Here is a 10,949-nt window from a genome sequence, read left to right as displayed (position 1 = left end):
GTGGTGGGAGTCTGCCAATTACGCACGGCTGAAACGCAGTCAATCTCCATCTCCACCCCTGACGCGGACAACCGATGTCCCAGGAAGGAGATGGACTCCTGGAAAAACAGGCATTTCTCAGCCTTCACATACAAGTCATGCTCCAACAGCCTACCCAACACCCGACGCACCAGGGCCACATGCTCTGCTCGTGTAGCAGAGTATATTAGAATGTCGTCAATATACACCACTACACCCTGCCCATGCAAATCCCGGAAAATCTCGTCCACAAATGATTGGAAGACTGAAGGAGCATTCATTAACCCGTATGGCATGACGAGATACTCATAGTGACCCGAGGTGGTACTAAATGCTGTTTTCCATTCATCTCCTTCCCTAATCGCGCTCCGTGTAATGACTCCGTCATACTCGCAATCAGAGGGAGAGGATAACTGTATTTAATAGTAATCTGATTGAGACAACGGTAATCTATACATGGGCGCAAACCTCCATCCTTCTTCTTCACAAAAAAGAAACTTGAGGACGCAGGAGAAGTGGAGGGCCGTATGTATCCCTGTCCCAGAGATTCGGCGATGTATGTTTCCATAGCCGCCGTCTCCTCTTGAGACAAGAGGATACACATGACTACGCGGAAGTGCAGCGCCTGCCTGGAGGTCTATCGCACAATCCCCCTGTCTATGCGGTGGTAATTCAGTCGCCCTCTTCTTACTGAAGGCGAGTGCCAAATCATTATACTCAGGAGGAATGTGCAGTGCGGGCACTTGGTTCGGACTTTCCACCGTTGTCGCCCCTACGGAAACACCTACACACCACCCGACACACTGATCAGACCACTCCCCGAGAGCCCTCTGTTGCTACGAAATGTTGGGGTCATGAGATATTAACCAAGGAAGCCCCAGCACCACGGGAAACGCAGGAGAGTCGATCAGATACAACTGTATAATTTCCTCATGACCCCCCTGCGTCTTCATCTTAAGTGGCGCCGTGACCTCCCTAATCATTCCTGACCCCAAAGGACGGCTGTCTAGGGCATGGATAGGGAAAGGCACATCTACTGGTAGGAGGGGAATACCTAACTTATAACAGAAATTGCGATCAATAAAATTCCCAGCTGCGCCTGAATCGACTAGCGCCTTATGCTGGGAATGAGATGAAACCTGGGGAAATTCAACTTGGATACACAAGTGGACAACAGAGAGCTCTGGGTGAGTTGGGCGCTTACTCACCTGGAATGACTCATCAGTGCGTGACCTGCTGCCTCGATTCCCAGGAGACCCTCCCCAGCACCGAACCGCGGTGTGTCCTCTACGGCCACAGTTGGTGCAGGGGACGGCCTCTCTCCGGGTCTCTCTCCTCCTCTCTCTAGCACCAGCACCCCCGAGCTCCATAGGGCTCGGCTCGGAGGTGCTGGGGGATGGAATGGACGGCCCCAACTCCGGATGTCCGCGGGTAGCCAGCAGGGTATCCAGACGGATCGACATGTCCACCAACTGATCGAAGCTCAAGTTGGTGTCCCTGCAGGCCAACTCTCGGTGAACATCCTCCCGTAGGCTGCACCTATAGTGGTCGATGAGGGCCCTCTCATTCCATCCCGCATTGGCCGCCAGAGTCCGGAAATCCAGGGCGAAATCTTGCGCGCTCCTCTTCCCCTGTCGGAGGTGGAACAGACGCTCCGCGGGAGAACTCTGCATAACTGATGGTGGCGGTGTCTATTCCCCTCCATTCGGCATTGGTCCACTCCAATGCCTTGCCGGATAGACAGGAGATGAGGGTGGAAACGGTCTCGTATCCCGAGGGCGCCGTGTGAATGGTTGCCAGGTAGAGTTCTACTTGAAGCAGGAAACCCTGACACCCGGCTGCGGTTCCATCATAAGCCCTCGGGAGCGAGAGCCGAATCCCACTGGACTCCGGAGATGGAACGATGGGTCTGGCCGATGGTGGTGGTATTGTAGGAGGAGGTGTGGGCAAACCTCCTCTTTCCCATCGGCTCAAAGTGTCCATCACATCCTGCATGGCGGTGCCGAGTCTTCGGATCATGGCGTCTTGGCTGCTGACGCGCTCCTCTAAAGACTCCGTTGGTACCGCTGGTCCTGCTGACTCCATGGTGGTGTGTTATTCTGTCAGGAGGTGATGTGTACGTGGCGAGTGAAGTCAGACGCAGGACACAGAGAATCAGGTTGACTACTTTACTGAGCGTTACGCACAAAACAAACGTCTCCAACACTGGAGGGAAAAACACCATATGCGTAATCCGAAGTAGTAGCTAGGCCGAACATCAACAAGAAAATGAACAATAACACACAAAGCCCAAACGTAAAACAAGGAAACTTATATGCTAAACAATCAACACTAATAAGCAACAGGTGTACTAACTAGACAACACAAGACAAACACTGAAAACATTGATCGGCAGTAGCTAGTACTCCGGGGACGACGAACGCCGAAGCCTGCCCGAGCAAGGAGGAGGAGCAGCCTCGGCAGAATCCGTGACAAAAAGAACCCTTTTAGGTTCTAGATAGCACAAAAGTGTACAAAACTGCAAGTGCACTACACACACACACACATACCATGGATCAGATAAATGGATTGCACTCTAGTATGAAAAAAGTTTTATGCACTCACTAAGTCGCTCTGGATAAGAGCATCTGCTAAATGACTAAAATGTAAATGTAGAGAGAGAACATCAGATGTTGGCAGCCATACAGAAAACACAACCTCTGGGCAATTATATCTGACACTGAGGAAAATGCTATGGTCTGAACACAGCCTACGTAGACAGGTCCTCATATTGCATCAGTGTGTGTTCCTGGAGAATTGTATTATTAGAGGATGACTCTAGAAGAGTCAGGAGTCAGGTGTTAAGCTGTCACAAACACACAAATACGGCAGAGGTAATCTGTGTATGTTCTGGGGTCACGTTATTTCTCTGAGGTAGTTGTAGAGAGCTGAAGGATTGTAGATCAAAGCTCAGTGTGTAATAAGAACAAAGCTAACCTTCCCTTTCACTGCAACACTTACAGTCAAACAGCCTTCCCCCAGCTTTTACCCAGCCTTCACATTTACATTTACATTTTAGTCATTTAGCAGACGCTCTTATCCAGAGCGACTTACAGTTAGTGAATACATATTATTATTATTATTTATTTTTGTATACTGGCCCCCCGTGGGAATCGAATCCACAACCCTGGCGTTGCAAACGCCATGCTCTATCAACTGAGCTACATCCCTGCCGGCCATTCCCTCCCCTACCCTGGACGATGCTGGGCCAATTGTGCGCCGCCCATGAGTCTCCCGGTCGCGGCCGGCTGCGACAGAGCCTGGATTCGAACCAGGATCTCTAGTGGCACAATTAGCACTGCGATGCAGTGCCTTAGACCACTGCGCCACTCAGGAGACCTGTTACCCAACCTTCACCCAGCCTTCACCCAGTCTTCACCCAGCCTTCACCCAGTCTTCACCCAGCCGTCAACCCAGCGTTCACCCAGCCTTCACCCAGCCTTCACCCAGCACTGGAAGCCCAGACCACAGAGCTAGTCAGAGCCAGTGGTCTAGGCCTTGTCTCCTCGTTAAGACAGTAGAATACCTCAACTCAACCGTTAATTAGTGAAATGCTGTAACGCACCCTTCACTCACTCTGACCCACCCTCGCAGGCCTTCTAGGTAAATTACGTAATCTATTCCTCTACGATTTGCTGCCCTTTGACCTCAGGGTTATAAAGGTCACGTTATCTTCTCTGATTGGTCAATTCTTGACACCTACTAAATTACAAACGCAAAGTCAATCAAAGAATGACTCTTTAAAACAATTAATGCATTTACTCAAATAAACTAATATGATTTATTAGTCAATAAATAATTGACACTCAAACAATTCCAGTGAACATGGAATAGATTATAAAATACAACAGAGTAAATGACTATCACCGATAGGCTAAGACTAACATGGTTACATGTCTCTTCAGAATAACTTCTAAGAGAAAATACTGTGTCTGATACACACAGGAGGCTTGTGGATACAAGATTGTCATACGTAAAAATATATGAAATAACCTACATTTTTAACTATAGCATACTGCTTATACCAGGAGATTGCATTGCAGTGTCTCCATGAACAGAGTTTCAGCCCCTCTTTTATTCTTCCCAGAGCGCTAAATCTCAGTATCTCCCATCGTCTAATTAATATCACTTTGCTTGGTCAAAACAATAAACAAAAGGCATTAAAACATCACACTCATTCTTGAACCTAATCATCACAACTCTTATCTAAATGAATGGAGGTTACATCTGTGTTGCTCCCTCTTTGTACTGACCGCCGTCCGACGAACAGATTAACACAGTAAAGAAATCAATAGCACTTACAGTACAATAGAACACATCAAAATGTGCAGCTCTTTACAAACCTCTTGAAACAAACCAAAAAAGACAATTTAATTCACACCTCCAACGGTGTCCGTACTCCCAGGAGTCTGTCGGAACGTCACGCCCCGGAGAAAGCCGCGGATAAGGTGTGTTTGACTCGTGATAGCCCACATATGGTCAGCCATCCGGACAATGTCATAAATCGTGGTTGAGTCATCACGCTGGGCCTTGGTGCCTTCAACTCGCCAGACGCGAGTATCACCTTCTCTCATGTCCGGATGTCATTTTTGGTGAGTTTGGACATTTACAAGCAAATGTGAACGAGATACATTATGAAAATGAGCAACGTTTTGACGCATGCTTCTCTGAAGGAAGAACAGCACTGGCTTTGGAGTCAGCATGTGTACATGCTGTGTCTGTGTGCAGTCTGGAGTCGCTAGGGCAACGGGCCTGCCTGCTCTGCATGGAGAAGAGGGGGGAGGAGCAGACTGACGGGCCGAGATCGGAGGAGAAAAAAACGCAAGGAAATCAAGATGGCAGTGGCAGCTATACAGATAACTCATCCAAAGGGCTTTGACTTCTCAAATATGGCAGAAAGCTAACACAATATGATGCCTCGTCTCCTTATTAATTCAGCCACTTTCTTGTTGGAGAGAACATCTTTCGTTTTAAAGTTAATTTCCTGCAATTTTACACATTTTGCCATGGGGCGGAGAGAAAACTGCAATTTTATAACAAATTTCATGCAATTCTACTCATTGTGACATGGGGCAGAGAGAAACAAAATGCAGTTTTAAAGCTACTTTCCTGCAATTCTACACATTTTGTAATGGCATGCCATGTTACTATGATATCTGAGTGACAAATAACAAAATCAATGGGGGCTCGCTTGAGGTCAGGGCCCCTGGTCAAGTGCCCTGCATGCCCGGTCGGTATTTGGCCATGATTACTACAAGTTTAGATGTTAGCTGACATGGCTAATTGAGTGACTGTCAGTGACTGACATAAGATAAAAACTGATGATGCACCTAGTGTAGAATACTATTCTTACTCTCAATAGTAAGTTGAGACCCTGACTGAGTTTTTTTTGGTCGGGGCCCCCAATATCGCCTATGCCTGGAACCGGCCCTGGCTAACTAGCAAGTTAAACCAAATACACAGCTGTACTCACCAGCTCCCGATTTCTCCTGTTTTGCCATTTATAAACAAACACGTGACTGGCTCAAATGTTCTGGGGAACTACATTAAGCTTCATAATGTAAAATAATGTGACAGGTGAAATGAAGAACGCGATCTGCTTTATCTCCTAATGTATTGCACAAGTTGACTGCAGGTATTTACTGAAAAATTTGCTACACATATTCAGATTTATTGAAAAACTTCAAAGAAATAGTTTCAACAGTATCCGGTATATAAGGTATAGCGCCCAACAGGGGCGGTGTGTTCAATAGGGCGATATGGGCGACGCACTGCCAAACGGGAAAAGGAAGGGATTTTTTTTCTAATCAATTATATCACGGCAACAGTAGTTATCAGTGTTGTAATCTAGACGTCTGATCTGCCACAGTGCCACTAAATGTCCAATCAGGCTAAAGTCGTGCTTCAAATGCCCCCCCCCCCCCCCCCCCCCTTTTGGGGCGATTTCAGTCAGGTTGAAAATCGCCCAGAAGTCTGTCATAGACTCCCATGTAAAATCAATTTTTTTCAAATATCAGAGCTTTCAATACAATCTCTATGGGTTTCTGAGGGCTTGCACTTACGCGCTTTCGTCATACGTAACATAACCATGAACGTAACTAAGAAAAGAGCGGGTAGCCTCGTCAATCAATTCACTACTACTATCAAAATGGCTAGGCTTCAGTGCAACTCGATTGTGTCTTTTAAAGAAGTTCCTTTTTGTCGGCGAACAAATGAAGATAAATTGGCAACGAAACAATTAGGACCTCCCAGACCAAATTTAATAATTCAACAGGTTTCTACTAAAGGGGGGAAGTCCTACACCCGAGGATTTTCCAAAAATTGGTACGAACGAAAAACCTGGCTAGCAGGCTGCGATGTAGCTAATGCAGTCTTCTGCTACCCCCTGCTTACTCTTTCACCCTGAAGGCGGCACGGCAGACAGCACCGCTTGGACAGCGACTGGTGTGTAACGGACATGCACCATCTTTCAGGAAAGATTAAGAAACATGAGCTGTCAAAGACCCACATGGATAGCTGTTTGAGATTGTCTGCTTTGGGGAGAGTGAACATTCCCACTCAACTGGATGAGGGATACAGGCTAGCTGTCCGCCGCCACAACGATGAGGTTAGTGTTGATAATCACAAGTTTACTGGAGAACTGAAACTGACAAGGCTGACAAGATAGGACCCTTTTGTCCATTGTTATTGGATAGGAACAGAACTTATAACCAGCTCCTGACCTAAATAGATCTTAGCACAACATTTTACTCAACATATCATATTCCATATTCACTATAACAAATATATTTACTACGACATTAGCAAGAACCGCCACATCCTCAGCCGGCTAATCCAGTGTGTGAAGTTTTGCGGAGTGTTTGAGTTAGCTTTGCGAGGCAAAGATGAAACTGAGGGCTCCACCAACCCTGGTAAGCCAACACTTTTGAGATCAGTCAATAAATGCTTCTGGTATTGACTTATATGCTGCCCCTGTCTTCATGTTGTTGCTGGACATATCTTTTTTAAAATGTGTGTAGGTCACCTAAATCATCAGAAAAATTGCCCCCCCTGAGAATTTTTTCAGGAGCCGCCACTGGCGCCCAAGCCTAGTGCTTCTAGAATATTCATTAGTGTGTGTGGTCTGAATCTACAGGTCTGCCTTCTGTTTTGTAGCATTATGTCTCATGGGACACTGAGCTTCACTGTCATGGTCTCTAGCTCAGTGCTCCGCTCATTTCATTTCCTGTTGCTGCATGTACGGGTTTGCATTTTGTTTCTCTCTCTATCTCTGTGTGTGTGTATTGTGTGGTTGTAATCAGTCAGTGAGTGACCTTGGGGGTTCCGGGCGGCGGCAGTAGCAGTAACGGTGGTGGCGGCTGCTTGGTTAACGGTTAGATAGCGTGTTTATTTGTGGCGGTAGGGAGACGGTAGCAGAGACGGCTGATTTAATGTAATGAAATGGCCTGTTATTCTAACAGAGCCAATAAGCTGCTCTCAGAGTGTGTGTGTGTTCGTGTGTGTATATGTGTTTGTATGTCCGTGTGTGTTTGTATGTCCGTGTGTGTTGTGTGTGTGTGTGTGTGTGTGTGTGTGTGTGTGTGTGTGTGTGTGTGTGTGTGTGTGTGTGTAAGGGGGCGTGTGTGTGTGTGTTTGTGTTTCTGTGTGTGTGTGTGTGCACTTGTGTGTGTATAAGGGTGTGTGTGTGTCTTTGTGCATCTGTGCACCTGTGTGTCTGTGTGTGTGTGTGTGTGTGTACGTTCATGTGTCGGTGTTCTGCGGCTCATCATACTGCAATATCATGTGTCCCAGGGGAGCTGAGGTAGAGATGCAACATCTCCCTCTTCAAATATGTAAGTGGCTCTCTTCTGCCCATTATGAGGGATCTAAATGTCAGGGCGTATAACTCTACTGTGACAAACGATTACAGCCGACTCAACAGGCAGTGTGTACCTATGTTATAAATGTCAGCCCTCATATCTCACCTGAGGTAAAGGTGTCCTAGGGACCACAGCAGCTGTGTGTGTGTGTGTGTGCGTGTGTATGTAAGCAGGTGTGTTTTGCCATATTTCCTAGTTGTGTACTTTAGTTGAGCATCACTCTAGATTAACTAGTTGTGCCCTCTGTCCCTCAAAAGTGTAAACTTCTCTTTCGCTTTGAAGCTGCCTCCCAAAGGCCATGTATTATAAGAATCTATTTTGCATTCTTTAAATGTTATTTTAAAGCGGTTTACTTTGAGCAAAACCTTGGAAAAAACATGTATATTCTGGCAAAGCCACTGTGTCTGTGAAGGGGTGTGTGCTTCTGTTAGTTGTGTGTGTGTGTGTGTGTGTGTGTGTGTGTGTGTGTGTGTGTGCGTGTGTGTGTGCATGTTGCTTCCAGGAGAGTCGGACAGTGATGAATATTCAGGCTTTGAAAGCGATAGTACTCTTCCATTGGGCTTTGGGGCCTCTCTCGCTCTCTCTCTCGCTCTCTGTTAGAACTAGAGGCTTCCTCATTGCATCAGACACATATTTTCCCATAAGCCACTGGGGTTCTCTACAACATGTGGACTGAAATGCCCTCTGTTTATCTTAGCTATTCTTCAATTACATGCTGAAAAATATTACACCACCATGGATTCAATATTTCATTTCTTGCCTGTTAATTCTGTTCAATCACTCATCTACCCAAGAGGCGCTCCCTGGTCTTTCATCCCTATATCATTTCTCCTCTTCTCTCCTTCCTTTTATCCGGATCCAGCCCTCACTTCCTGGGCTACTGTAGGCCAAACAGAATCACACCCTGTGGAGTTCCTACAAACTAAAAGAGAGAGAGATGCTTTTTTTTCTTTCTTCAAAAAAGCTGTTTGTTTCTACTCCTCCCTCTCACTCCCTCGCTCTCTCTCTCCCCCAGGTGAGAAAGAAGAGAACACCTTTTTAATTAGCGTATCAAAGGCTCAAAGTAAAGCAAATGTTTCAAATTACAGTCAGAAATTTCCCGTGGGGAATAGTTCAAGCACCCATTTATTTAATCCTTTCTTAAAAAACAAGAACAAAAAGAGAACAAAAGAAAACAGCTAGTGGCATGAAGCGTCTATCAGGGACAAGGCCAGCCTTGTTAATGGCTGCCATTCTATCAGACAGACAAAGGAGGAGGAGGAGAAAAGAGGAGAGAAGAATACCTGATTATGAAGTTACCAAACCTGTTAGAGTGGGCCGTTATGGATCCAAGACAATAGGCTTTAATAGAAATGCTAATAAGTCCAGTTACACTAAGTGTACAAGACATTAGGAACTCTTTCCATGACAGACTGACCAGGTGAATCCAGGTGAAAGCTATGATCCCTTATTGATGTCACCTGTTAAATTTACTTCAATCAATGTAGATGAAGAGGTTAAAGAAGGATTTTTAATAAATGGCTTTAATAAATAAGCTTTAAAATAAATGCTAATAAGAACAATTATAATATAAATGCTATTCATGCTATTCTCGCTTTATAGCCCTGCTAATGGTTATTTGATCTCACTTATTGACGTTGAGCTGACCCGTCAGACTAAAGGTATTTCAATCAGATCCACTCATCATTATGATTAATTATGAATCCTATCCTCATTAACTGGATGAATACCTTCATGCGCGGTTAGCCTAAAGGACGAGACAGCTGTGGACCAGAAAGCGTTTGTTTTCCTGAGGTGCTGCCCAGTCTGCTAAGTGGCTCAGTGGTTCTGCTCCCTCCTCTTTAATGGAATACCGCAGCTCTTGCCGGGAACACTTTTAACTGAGAACTCTCCAACACCTCCGGCCCTCTCTGGTTCCCATGGAGCCAGGTAACCGTGGCGATGGTGTCTGTGGAGAGTGGGGGCGGATTAACATCCCCCCCTGCCGGTAACCTTGCCAGCCTCGACACACACAGGGAGGGGACAACACTAAGCCTGAAGGGACAGGGACACACACACATAAACACACAAATGCACACACAAATGCACACGAGGCAACGCCTGAATGGATTGGAATGGTGGATGCTGTGACAGACATAGGCACACACACCGATGCATGCATGCACAGACAGACTAACAGATACACACACCCTGCGTACAACTGAGCAGTTATTAATTTGGGGTCAGAACACTCCCCTCTAACAGGGCAGCGAGGCTTGAACACTCCCCTTTAACAGGGCAGCTGGCAGTGAGGCTTGAACACTCCTCTCTAACAGGGCAGTTGGCAGTGAGGCTTGTCCTCTTAGACTCCATCTTTATTATAAAATCAGTCTCCTTCGCCTGGCTCCAGTCCAACAATGAGAGGAATGTTTCATGTTATTCTTTCTCTTTTTATCTCTCTGGAGGAATATTATCCATAAAGGCACAGTGGAACAGAAAGCGGCGTACAGCGTTTCCGGGGGGCGTTAGTGCATTGCACTCTTAACCTTTTTCTATAATGAAATGTTAAAGTGCTGCTGTAATGTGCTTCCTGTGGGGTGTAGTTTGGGAACGGCTGTAGCTATTAAATGGCAATGATCCTGGTCCTCTTAGAGGGTTCGTTATGCTTCAGAGGCCATAGCCAAGCAGGGAACTGCATTATTAAACACGGTAAGACCTAATGATCTCTGAACACACTGATGCTACAGCTCCTCTGACCACACTAACCACTGGACAAAAACAGGATTACAAATATTACTATATTCTAGTCTCGATCTTGATAAGCTGAGGACTGTCCTAAATATGTTAACTGTAACATCGGGGTATCTGGTGTAGGTAGAATAATATGTTTGGATGAGTGATTGTGAACTGCTTTAGAGTTTGTACTTTGTAGGAGTTGACGATAGAACCTAATGCTATTTTGAGTGTGCAAGCCAAGGTGTGATTGCTGTGAACTCTGACCCTTACATTAGCCGAGGGGCATCTCTCCCTACTCTGCACTCCCTCGGGTCACTG

The sequence above is a fragment of the Coregonus lavaretus genome (assembly GCF_964263955.1).
Source record: "Coregonus lavaretus genome assembly, chromosome: 29".
Taxonomy (NCBI): Eukaryota; Metazoa; Chordata; class Actinopteri; order Salmoniformes; family Salmonidae; genus Coregonus; species Coregonus lavaretus.
Note: the sequence above shows the minus strand (reverse complement) of the source record.